Consider the following 13,186-nt stretch of genomic DNA (forward strand, 5'->3'; position numbering starts at 1 on the left):
GCCACATATTTTGTTGAAAATTTGGTATTTGGTCCAATCCAAAAATTCTAGACTTGATTCATCCCTATCCCAGTTATTGTTGTGATAAACAAATCTGTTATTATATGAGACTATCTGGAGCTACGAATGGTACATGCAATAGATTGCTCTTCATTTTCCACTAAATCCTCTGGTTTACATGGTTCACTGTAAAGTGGAAGGTTAAAATGTATGTAAATGTAAGTTTTAAACATTAGCAACAATTTCTACTTGTATTAGCAGGGTTACTGTCTCAGTAACTACACTGAGATTCTAGATGTTCTAAAAGTAACATTTTCCTTTTTAAATAACATAAATGCACTTGGTTTTAATAGGGGAAGGAACTTCTATGACACAGGGAAGCCATAAAGTTACCTATATGAATAGGAAAGTATTTCCATGGATACATTTTTAAATGTAGCAAACAAAAAACAGTAATGCTATAATAACACGTTTATAGGAAAGTCACTATGAAATGTCTGTAAATGTATCCAACAGTGCTAAGGAGCAGATTTATCAAAATGTGATTTTTTAAATTTTTTTAAATTAAAGCTCCAAACACATTTTGATAAGTCTGTCCCTTAGAATATAAATATGAATCAATTTAAAAATAAAGAAAAACACAGCTCTGTTCCTTTTGACTACTTCCTGCATGTCATTATCATAGGGAATGCACAGCACCAAACACACAGGGCGTCAATGACGTGCATAGGATACTAAATGCAAATCCCTATTTATAATGCTTTAAAGTTGTCAGCCTTGGCAGAAATTTTGATTTGTACAAAGATGACTATTAATAAAGCTTTAACGTCTACAAAGTCAAAGTCTGTTTCTACAAAAAAATGTATAAGCAGCGTTATACTGTTTTAGAGTCATCTTGCTTTCTATAAGGTTGCTTGGAGGAAGTACTGAACAGTACAGAACTTCGGCAAATCGCGGCACCGCGTATGCCATCCCACCGGCGATTTATATTCTAGCCGGTGGGATGGCATTGTGGGGAGATTAGTCACCCGCGACAAGGGAGATTTGTCAAGGCGCAACAAACCTCCCCATGTGTCACAGCCCAAAAGCTTGGTACTTGTGCTGTGCCTTTACAGATGGATAGTGTCCTTATTATTAATAACATATATTTTATAGAGCGACTGCATATATAGAAGTGTGTATAAGCAATTACCTATATTAACTGATACAGAAAGCAAAGAGGGGAAATGTGGCACTGAGTATTGCAGTTAGCAGGTGACAGTACCATATTGTGTATATTGAAGGAATGCTATGTAAAAAATGTGTTTTCATAGATTTTTTTTTTAAAGGAGAAAAAAGTAGCCATGGGAAGGCCCTCCTCCCTGACCTCAACCCTGTGACTCCCCAGTGGTGTCTCATTTACCCTTATATTTTCCAGCAAAAGAGCAGTAGCCCAGCAGGGTTGGCAGGTACCATCTCATGCTGCCTAATCTATTCCAAACAATCATCGTCAAAAAAAAAAGAAAAATGCTGAGCTCTGTAAAGAGGTTTCCCATAACGCCTCACTCCTGCACCGAGACCCAGACTGGTGTACATGCTCAGTTTATAAGACTGTGAGTCAGCTTCCTGCTGATTGGCTCAGATCCACATTCCTAAGGGGGGGGAGAGAGTTCTTAGCATTCTTGAGGGAGGGGGCAGCAGGAGAGGGGAGAGAGGAGAGAGCTGTGTGTCTTTGGCAGAGGAAAACAGACACAACAAATCTTTGAAAGAGAAATCAGTGCAGCGTTTCTGTGAGTGCTTATGGCTGTATTAACATAGACCTTTCTGATAAAGCTTACTTAGTTTTTACCTTTCTTTCTCCTTTAAAGTTAGAGATACTGGTAGAGAATCTGATGAAGGGGGCAGTTTTAGTGATGTCTTGAATGCATGTATGTGTAGAGAAAAAGAGTGAGGTGTATGTCGTTGGAAGTGCGTAATGTGTAATTTCGTAAGTGGTTAGAGATAAGATTAAAGATGTAGGGCAGGGCATTTTAGTGACAGGATTTAGTTGATGATTGTATATAAGGACTGAAGAAGAGGGTAAAATCTAATGGGGAATGAGGGTGTTAGTGGAATCATTAGTGGACAAATGTGGAATATTATGGATGTCAGTTGAGGGAAACCATTTCTTTCTTAGACAGGTTTCATTTAAGGAACAGCTGAGAGATACAGTAGAAATCGATGACAAAAAAGTTCTGGACAGATCTGGATTAAATTTAGGAGAGGAATATTGTCTGCATAGAGACAGTATAGGAAACCTTATTGATTAGTTGGACACAACAAATATACATAGAAAATAATAAGGGGCCCAGGACAGAGCCTTGAGGGACATCAGCAGAGAGTGGAAAGGGAGAAGATTATACTCTGTTGTAGAAGACACTAAAAGAGCAGTGGGAAAGGTAAGGAGAAAACCAGGACAGGGCAGTGTCACAAAAGCAGAGTCCGGAGGAGGAGAGGGTGACAATGGTGCCAGAAGCTGTTCAGAGATCTAGGAGTATTAGCCTAAGGGCACACTGTTTCAGGTCAAAAATGCATATTTTTGTGTTTCCTGGCCAAAATCCACTCAGTGCAGTTGCTCACAAGGCTAATGCTTTTTTTGCCTGCATACAAACACAACTGGAGTAAACCCTGTTTGGTCTCCATCTACTCATTCGGGTAGCTACAGTGACAGGCACGGCATCAGCCTGTGTGCAGCTACACTGAGCGGATTTCAGGCCGAAAATGCATTTTGTGCAGCTACCTTACACATTTATTTTAAGTTTGTGTCTTTTTGGTAAGGGAAAAAACACATTGTAAGAAAGCAGCAAACCTCTTTTTCTCCTTCTGGCAATCCTTGACATGCTTTTATGTTGAAAAGTGCATGAGAGTTGCAGGCACTGGCATCTGTAATGTCAACTGAAATGTTACTGGCAAAAAACTTAATACAATTTTGGGAACAGTGATAGTTTTTACACTATAAATATCAGTTTATGCTCTTGGGAAAAATACATTGTAACAAGCCAACTTAATCCATAGGCTATTATACCACAGTAGTTCATCAGACAAGAGAACTTATTAGGTCAGGAATATGATTTTTTTAAAAGTTTTATTCAAAAATTAGCACAAGATGGCATCTGAGTGCTATTTAAGTTCATAATAGTTAGCGACATCAACTGGCAGGATTTCCTAGAGTGTCTCATAGATTATCTATGTGAAGCCAAGCCACATATTTCCTCCAAGTTACGAGTGGGGCTGGTGGTTCTATAATGAGTCCAAAGAACATTATTAACAATAATGTTGGTTAGTTCCATTTCCTTATTTGTCATGTTGGGTTTCAGGACTCACTGCTCCAATCCTCTGTGTGCCTACACCACCTTTCTCTTGGAACATCCTTTCTAGCTTGTCCATTGTACTTCAATACTCCTCCTCTCAAAATAGCATGCTACTTCATACAAGTACCCTTTTCAAAGTCTATTTTAGTACCATGTTCTTGCTATCTTGTTGTGGACCTATGAACACAATCCTCCTGTACCAATCTCTCCCCAGCCTTTTGTACGATCACTAGCTAGTTTTCAATCAATCCTATTGAGTTCACTGTCTACCTGGCAATCTTAACCCCTAAGAGTTGGCGCTCACAAATCACTATTTATAGTAAAATCAATCAATTTATTTCCACAATCAATGAATAATAAAAAAAAAACCCAATAACATATAATTCATACAATACAAATAAAACCAAGGTGCATGTTTTCTATTTTACACATTAAATAGGAGAAGATATTTACGTCAGTCAATGCTATTATCAATAGATAATCAAACAGAGAGTGGGTTATTAGGGTAAATAGAAAATGTTGTGGCTGATAAATCACTTAATCAATTAGAATCATGTTCCTAATTTAATAAATAGACAAAGGAGGGGTATGGAGTGGTGTGACCAATAGGCTACTACATCTATTAGAATCAAAATCTTAATTCATTAAAAAAACTTTAAAATATTAAAACATGTTCTGGCTAGTTAGTTGTTCAATCAATTGGAATCTGGTACCTAATTCATTACATACAAGAGGAGAGAGAAGTATATCCGACTCACAATTAAAATAGTGTTCTCATAATTCTCATATCCTTGAACACTATTTTAATTGTGAGTCGGATATACAGTACTTCTCTCTCCTCTTGTATGTAATGAATTAGGTACCAGATTCCAATTGATTGAACAACTAACTAGCCAGAACATATTTTAATATTTTAAAGTTTTTTTAATGAATTAAGATTTTGATTCTAATAGATGTAGTAGCCTATTGGTCACACCACTCCATACCCCTCCTTTGTCTATTTATTAAATTAGGAACATGATTCTAATTGATTAAGTGATTTATCAGCCACAACATTTTCTATTTACCCTAATAACCCACTCTCTGTTTGATTATCTATTGATAATAGCATTGACTGACGTAAATATCTTCTCCTATTTAATGTGTAAAATAGAAAACATGCACCTTGGTTTTATTTGTATTGTATGAATTATATGTTATTGGTTTTTTTTTTTATTATTCATTGATTGTGGAAATAAATTGATTGATTTTACTATAAATAGTGATTTGTGAGCGCCAACTCTTAGGGGTTAATTTTGGAAGCACTTCACGGATTAGATAGAGGAAGGCAGCTCGGAGACACACAAACAAAAAATCTTCTTTTGGTTTTTTTTTGTTTGTCTTCTGTTTTTTTTTCTCACTGGTCTTCTAACAGTAGTAAATTCACTTTGACACTTTTAGAGCGCGGATAAGGTTTGCACACATACCTGGCAATCTTGTTTGAGCTTATTTAGGGTTTAGACTCACATAGGCCTTTATAGCAATTAACCCATGACTATCCCCTGGATCAAAGTAAGTTATCTATATCCAGTGCTAGAGTGGTTTGCTTAGAAGCTTCTGATTGCAAAGAGATTTTTTTAACTACGGTTTGTTTGAACACAAGTGTTAAGGACCCTGCCAACATTTACCCTTTTTGACTTTTGCTGCCCAAACCTCTGCACTATTACTTCTGGGTTCAGATTAGGTTAGGGTAAGGAATGGTTGTACAGTTTAGGGCAGTACAGGTGTGCCTTGTAAACAGGTTGGTTAGGGCTTTGCTTTTCTTGACATGCCTATATCTAATGGCTTGTAAAAGGACTACTTGTTTTTCCATAAGTTGCCGTCTTGACATACCTATTACAAAGCTTCTGTGGGTTTTCTCTCAGCCAAACACAGGGCATGATGAAAGAATATTCTGCTCTTCTGCAATATGAACATTAGCTGGAATGTTTGTGCAATATTTGGTAATGGTATTATGCAATGTTAAGGTCACATCATGCCTCTAAGAAGGTGTTTATGTTGTGCTAGACTGAAATCCTTGAAACCCATGAACACACAGCTTGTTTTCCTCCTTGCTGCAAAATTCTAATATATTTTCTTAGGTTTCCCTGAGAGATTTTATTTGCCCAAGAACAACATGATATTTTGATCAGCCAAGTATGATTGCTTTATTTGGTAATTTGCCAGTTTTTAAGCATTGCATAATAAGTGCTGTCTGAGGTATAGCTTAGACACAGAATGCCTTTATAGAAAGTTTAACTCAAGGCTTTGTATAATATATAAGATATCACACACATAGCATACTGTGTTTTCTTACATAACACTATGCATGCTGTGGTATTAAACACAAAATTCAGAACTTTAAATACATTGTATAAACAATGCAAATGTGCAATGGGGTCTGCCATTTCAAGGTTAACCCATAAGGTTGCCTTTTCTTTCTTTATACAAAAATGTCATTATTTGAATTGATATCCCTATAAAATTATGCTGAATACATTGATTTCCCTAATGATCAATGAGCATTCTATTGTGTGGCTTGGCTTACTGATGCTAACCCTTAAAGGACATGGAAAGGCAAAGTCACTTGGGGGTGCCAAAATGTTAGGCACCCCCAAGTGACTTTACTCGCCTACCTTTTACCCCGGGCTGGTACCCCTGTACAGAGAGAACAGCACCAGCCCTGGGTACCTGCAGCGCTTCCTCCTTCCTGTATCGCCGCGCACGCATGCGCAGTAGAGTGAAAAGCTGAACTTTATCAGAAAAGTCGGCTTTTCACTCTACTGCACATGCGCCTAACTCGCAGTCACATCTTAACGATACAGGAAGGAGGAAGCGCATCGCCCCAGGTACCCCGGGCTGGTGCTGTTTTCTCCTAACAGGGGCACCAGCCCGGGGTACAAGGTAAGCGATTAAAGTCACTTGGGGGTGCCTAACATTTTGGCACCCCCAAGTGACTTTGCCTTTCCTTGTCCTTTAATACTAGGGTGCTATCTTTAAGTGTCTGGCATATTGGCACTTCACGCTGCAATGTGTATAGAATATATATAATTGTACTTGGACACTATTCACAAACTATTTTTCGTTTTGAATCAAATAAATGTTTGATTGTCGCTGCTGTTCTGGTCCAACTTCTCTTCTAAGTCTGAGGGGAAGTGCAAAGTCAAGGCCAGAGCAGCCAGATCCTAAAAAGTATGTAAGAGGAAGGGCAAAAGAAGTCTTAACTTGAGTTGCCATATTCCACAAATCCAAACTTAACTTTACATTGTTGGGCTTCTTTTGCCATTAATATGCACAACCTGGATAGGCCAACTCATTGACTATAGCACAGAAAACATTAGAGATCCTAGAGGTCTACCCCCTTCCAGCTAGTTTATATGTGCACTTGCATAGCATGGTGCAGCATTCAAACACCATATGATTGTGTGCAGATGCTGCCACAGTCTTAAATTAACCATTTGTTTCAATATATAATTCTCACGTTACTAATTCTGTGCATCATTTCCCGTCTTACTTAAAATTATGATCCAATTAATTGGTCATTTTACCACTCTTCACCCGATATCCTAATTATTGTTACTGCTTCTGATTTCTCATACTAAACCTACTGTACAATACTGTACCAAATATTTCCTTCTAGATTTTTTTCTGTATGTTTCACTTATAGCCTTAAAGTCCCAAGAGTTAGTCTTAAAATCAAGCGTCTGACCTTTGCTTGAGATCATGCTTGAAAGGTGGGAACTGCAGCATTCAGATGGAGTGCTGTCACATTTCTATCAGCCCCTAAATCTGTCTCTTATGCCTTCTTTAATGTTCCAGTAATTATTTGGTTCTGTTTAACCCAATTTATTTCAGCATTCACTGTCCCTCATTTATTAAAGTTCAGCAGACTTTTTCCTGTGTTAGCTCTGCTCTTGAGTACTATCCATATGTAATCCTTTCCCCCAATTTTGTAGTCTTCTTGCTGCAACCACTGCAACTTGCTGTAAACACTCCAGTTAAGACTTCTGTAGTTCTCTCCTTACTTATTTTGTGTGCTGTTTGCCAAAAAAATATGCCTTTAGGTAACTTTTTAGTATGCAACATGTGTAGGGGGTTTTGGGTGGGTCCAAACCATTATTGAATTATGCAGTGTACTCATTTGGAAAGATTTAGTGTAATTTATATTCCCATGCCACCTAATGTAATGATATAATTTGTTTACATTATGTTCAGAACTTGTTTAAAGGCTCTGTAAGTTACAGCAGATCTTTAGTCATGAAATACAACTTTTTTTCTGTTTTTTGATTGGTTAGAATGCAAAACCAGCTGATAGAGCATGTGATGTGACACTGCAAGATTACAAAGTCATTGCATAACAAGTGTAGAATTACTATCAAAATAGACCTGATGTGAGAGGTGGAACATGCAGACATAATGCATATATTCAAGTTAGAAAGGAGAACATTAGCATAATGGAAGCTAACTAAACGATCTAGCGTTCAGATTTATTCCTTCTGGGAAATACAGAGTAAGATTCTTAATTTGTTGGTCTATCAAGCTTGTTGGCCTTAAACTCATGCTAAACTATTTCACGGTGTGTACCTCTAATCTGTAGAAAAGTAATTTTTAAAAAGAAAATTATTCTGGACACTAAAAAAACACAATTAAACCATTCTCTGTCTTTATATTGTAAGATTTAGTAAAGAGACTAACACCCATATATAATAAAGGGCACTAAGTTTGCCCAGTAGCAGTAACCCATAGCAACCAAAGAGATTAGTTCTTCCCAACAGCACTGTGACAGTCATAATCCTAAATGCTACTAAAACTAGAGCAAATTCATTTTAAGGTTATTCTTGACCCAACCCTCCCCAAAAACTTTACTGTTATGAAAAATGCCTATGTCTGCGTCAAACAGCTACTGCAGAAATGCCGAGATTGATATCTTCAGTGTTTACCTTAGCTTTTGTTTAATGTTACAAACATAATGACAGGATGAATGTGCAATTACAGCAGGTTACAAACAGTGCTAATGCAAATGAGGGTTACAATGCATGAGGTTTACAAGGACCAAGAATATAGGGTCTATATCTTCTCCATAAATATGTGATGACAGCAGGCTGAATTTTTACCCCATCATTATAACCGATTTCAAATGGTGCTAGAAAACAAAAGACTCTGAACACCAGAAGAAATCAGTCATCCTTTAAAAGGGTGCAATGATCCATTAATGAGAGCAGGGTATCTTGTCATAAACAGGTCCTGCATGGCCTGCCAAAAGAAAATGTCAACTAGATAAGATTTTGATCATGACACAGTGAATAATGTGATCCAATGCAAAATATATGACTAAGATATATACAGGGTATTCAGCCATGTGTAATATAGGGAAGACATTTATAGAGAAAGTGACTTGTTACAAAACAAAAACATCTGAAGTTAGTGCCCCTTTATCCTAAACCATATATACTGGTGGTACTGAGGTTATGTTACCTGGTGTGCCTCTCTCTACCTACTGCCATATGGCCTAAACTGCAATGGATAAATAACAGACAGAGTCATAATGTATATTTGTTCTCCATTTTTAAACTCAGATGCATATCCATTGACTAAGGGCTTCTAAGAGGGTCAATTTGTTTGTTTGACATTTTACTTTTACTAACAGAAGTAATGAAGTGCTAGTTCAACTAATTGTTTTTTCTGAATATTGATTAGAAACTACAGCACAGCAAATAAGGCAGTATACAGTATATAGATTTCACACTGTCTATTACTATGTATATATAAAAAAAAAAAAAAATCGACCATGACTTTATATACTTAAAATCTACCACAAATTTGGCCAAATTGGCATTTTGTTTGGATTTTTACATAGACTACTACAGGTATGGGACCTGTTAACCAGAATGTTTGGGACATGTGGTTTTCTGGATAAGGATCATTTAAACATTAAATAAATCCAATAGAATTATTTTGCATCCAATGAGGATTAATTCTATCTGAGTCTGGATCAAGTACATGGCACTGGTTTATTATTACAGAGGAAAAAGAGAATATTTTAAAAAATGTTGTATTATTTACTTAAAATTGAGTCTGTGGGAGATGGCTTCCCGTAATTCAGAGCTTTCTGCATAACTATATTATGCCTGCTATTGCCATACTAACTGCTGCACACTAACCAATCGTTAATTTGTGATACTGTATTAAAACACTGTCAGTTAAATGACATTTTATGCCCATAATGTATTTAGTGGCATTAATTAACATATCACTTTATAATATGACAAATATGAAAGCAACAGGTTATCAAATGATTTCATCTACTATTTATACAGGTATGGGACCAGTTATCTGGAAGATATGTTATCCAGAAAGCTCCGAATTACAGGAAGGTCATCTCCCATAAACTCCATTTTAATCAAATAATTAAAATTTTTAAACCATATTACCTTTTTCTCTATAATTAAAAAAAAAAAGTACTTTGTACTTGATATAATTAATTCTTACTGAAGGCAAAAAATCCTATTGGGTTTATTTAATGTTCAAATAATTTCTTAGTAGATTTACTATGGAAGAAGTATGGAGATCCAAACTACGCAAACATCCCTGATCCAAAAAACCCTGGGTCGCGAGTATTCTGGATAACAGGTCCCATACCTGTATTTATTCCCATTAAATCTGTTCTTGTCACTTGTGCTTTAGACAGATGAAAAGTTGAATTTACCTACTGACTGCTTGATATGGCTTACAAGAACTGGTGCAAACGTTGCAACTAGTTTAACATTTGGCTCTGCAAGAGGCTCCATATTACACAAACATAATGCTACTTAGTGGTGGCAAGATCTGAGTAAAGTGTTTGGATATTTAATTTCTCACTAGTTCCCCCTCTCAGAAAAATAATATTTTTTAGACTGCTGAATTATTAGTGGAGATTATTGAAGCCAATGGTAGTTAATACAGGTAGTAACATAATGCTCTCTTGTACAGTATCTGCATTTTATGATCAACTATTTTTTACATGGTTGAAGAACACTGTGTTGCCATTTTTTATATTCCAGAAAGTCATGGCGTGACCTCAGCTGTATGCATGTGCATATTGCAATTCTAACAAATGGTTGCAGGGCACTCCTCCGCCAAGTACCCTGGGTTAGTGCATCAGCTCTATGGGGGTGCCTAATAAATTGGCAACCCTCTCCCATGAGCTAACCTTGCTTGAGGGGTTCCCAGCATTTTTTTATCTAAGTCAGGAAAGTGTTTCATCATCACCATTTTTTTTTTAATGTAACAAGGATCAGAACTGATTCAACTGCTTTGAATCCAATTCTTTTCTATTGTGTAATGGACTTCAGAAACTGCTCCCAACATCTGATCAGTTCAACTCTGAAAAACAATGCGCACTGAGTTAATGCAATGCAAGTCTATGGGGGAGATAAAGAATCATTACAAATCTGTTTTGTGTCACTATGAATCGATAGTAGCACGTTAAAAGAACTGTAAATCTGAGAGGATCTGTAATTTATTTTTTGGCAGTAACCATCATTACTGCTTGACACAAATTACCGATTCATTATAAATCTGCCCCATAGTCTGTAAAGTGCTTTAAATTAATACTAAGTCCATCTGACGTAAATAGTTAATTAGGTAGTTATTCCAACATTTGTATGAATGCTAATGTTGTACAATAAAAGCACATTGGTAAATACAGTGTTCTTCATTCAGAATGCGCAAATAAAAACAGTTTGTTTACTTGGTGTTTTCTTCCTTCCAGGAGTTTGGTAGTGCAGGAATTCTCCTTCTAAGGACACTGATTTCATATGGTGCTAGACATTGTGCAGTTAAATCTAAACCACCACATGAAACCAGCCTCCTGAAAAAGTGACTTTCACTCTTAGTTCTCCTGTAACATCATTTATCATTCTTCTGAGATCCATAAAACGTTGTGGAATCCATGTTACTCAAGATTGGTGGAATGAAATGCAGAGCACAATGAATGCAAACAAGGCTAACAGTATTTGTTTGGTATTTGTATTAACAACCATCTACACTGAAACATGTATTTAATCTCAAATAGTTTGTTAGCATCAACCACCACATAAATGAGGAGCTGCATGGCCATATAAAATCAGAAGGTTGCAGCCCAAGGACCTATGCAGTGCATAAAAATCTGTAGGAATACTGTATGACATTTGTTAAAGCTACTGCTGGATGGGGGAATTACCCATTACTGCCAATGTAGCTCTTTCTTTTGTATATAGAAGAAAATGTGAGTATGTACTCTGATATTCCCCATCTTATATAATTATATAATATTAATCTTTGCAAATGGTACTAATGCCTATTGGGCCAACATTCAAAGAAAGATCAAGCCTGTGGCTGCGGCTTTAAACAATTAAAAAAATAAATAAAAATTTGTGGATGATGTAAGTTTCTTGCTTTCTTTTTAAAACACAATTGGGCTTGTTTTGTTGCACATACACAGTTTTTAGAAAATTGATAGAGCTCTGATGACGCAGTTGCTTGCGTCTGCAACCATTTCATCAATGACCCCTAAGACCATGTCTTATGAAGTGTGTTGTATTGTTGGTAGGGAAGAAAAAATCTATTGTTTGAATAGCAAGCTCAGCAGCAGGGAAAAACAGGTCTCGTCAATGATGTCAACAGAAAAAAAAGGCCTTCAAGGGTATAAAGAATTGGAATATTTGCGAGTCCGGTTCTCTTTGATGTAAGGGGATTTCCAGAAGATACAAGCTTCGGTTCAGTAACGGGAAGTGTGTCCTATCACTAGACAAGGTTTGTTTTTTAAGGGTTTCCATGTCCTTTAGAAAGATGAGAATAAACTGATGCTGCGTCGGTGGCAGAGTTTATATTGTCCTTGGCTCTGCCTGTGCTGTGTATGTCCTACTCTAATACCACGTGCCAGTCAGGAGACAACATTCAGTAAATAACCCTGCTGACTGTGTTACTGTGACTCAGCATAGAAGGAATAAAAATAGCTGTAAAGAAATTACAGGTTAATACTAGAAGCAATTCTGGCAACACTGAAAGCTTCTCCCCCCTTAGGAATCCAGCACTGGTACACAAACAAGTACTGAGAAAAAGAATTGCGTCTATCTGTAGAATGGATGGAATATAATCTGATGAAGCAGATGATCATGCAATAGAAAACAGAAAATAAAACATATAACTTAGATATACACTTGAAAATCTCTAGGGACTGTTATTATATATAAATGTATGTATGTATGTATTCACAAGACACTTTATAGCTACTCTTTGGCCTCTGCCTACTCAGGATCCCTTTTCACTTCCTCTTGTGCACTTGGACAGATTGCCCTTCCCTGTGAGGTCAGAGTCTGAAAGGGCCCAAAGAGGAACAGCTTGTTCCATTCACTTAGTTGTTCCATTTAGTTCATGTTTGCATAATCCCTTCAAAAACAATGATTAGAGGAATGTCTTGTTAACCCCTTCCCAAGCAACGAGTTTACAAACTAAAAAGGAACAAAGAATGAATGTTATAGAATTACCAAAAATGAGTTTTGAGTTAGTTGTGGTGGATGTTTATGTGCCAAGCTTATTATATAATGAGGAGCAGCTAAACATGGTGCACAGCAATATACCAGAATTTCTTTGCAAAAAATCTAATCATGTTGCTATTTCTTGAAACTGCCACAAAAGGGCGCTGTATAATCGCATGAAAGCTAAACGCCATACTGGGAATGATTGGTGAGCTGCTTACACTGGTAGTGTTACAATGACAGTCTTGTTATAAGAGAAAGAAATGAAGTGATCAATACATTTACACTCTGCTATAAAGATATACCTTAATGGAGATTATGGCACATGGTTTTTTTTTTTCT

At 36.7% G+C, this 13,186-nt stretch overlaps 2 non-coding genes across 2 annotated transcripts; both read right to left on the reverse strand.

The window, feature by feature from the left end:
* Positions 1 to 8,458: 8,458 nt before the first annotated feature.
* Positions 8,459 to 8,545, reverse strand: mir29a (microRNA mir-29a). The gene has a single exon (NR_049641.1). It is a non-coding gene; the product is annotated as a microRNA mir-29a (primary transcript).
* A 2,580-nt stretch (positions 8,546 to 11,125) lies between these two features.
* On the reverse strand, positions 11,126 to 11,200 carry mir29d (microRNA mir-29d). Its single transcript, NR_049555.1, has one exon. It is a non-coding gene; the product is annotated as a microRNA mir-29d (primary transcript).
* Positions 11,201 to 13,186: the final 1,986 nt, after the last annotated feature.

The sequence above is a fragment of the Xenopus tropicalis genome, chromosome 3, assembly GCF_000004195.4.
Source record: "Xenopus tropicalis strain Nigerian chromosome 3, UCB_Xtro_10.0, whole genome shotgun sequence".
Taxonomy (NCBI): Eukaryota; Metazoa; Chordata; class Amphibia; order Anura; family Pipidae; genus Xenopus; species Xenopus tropicalis.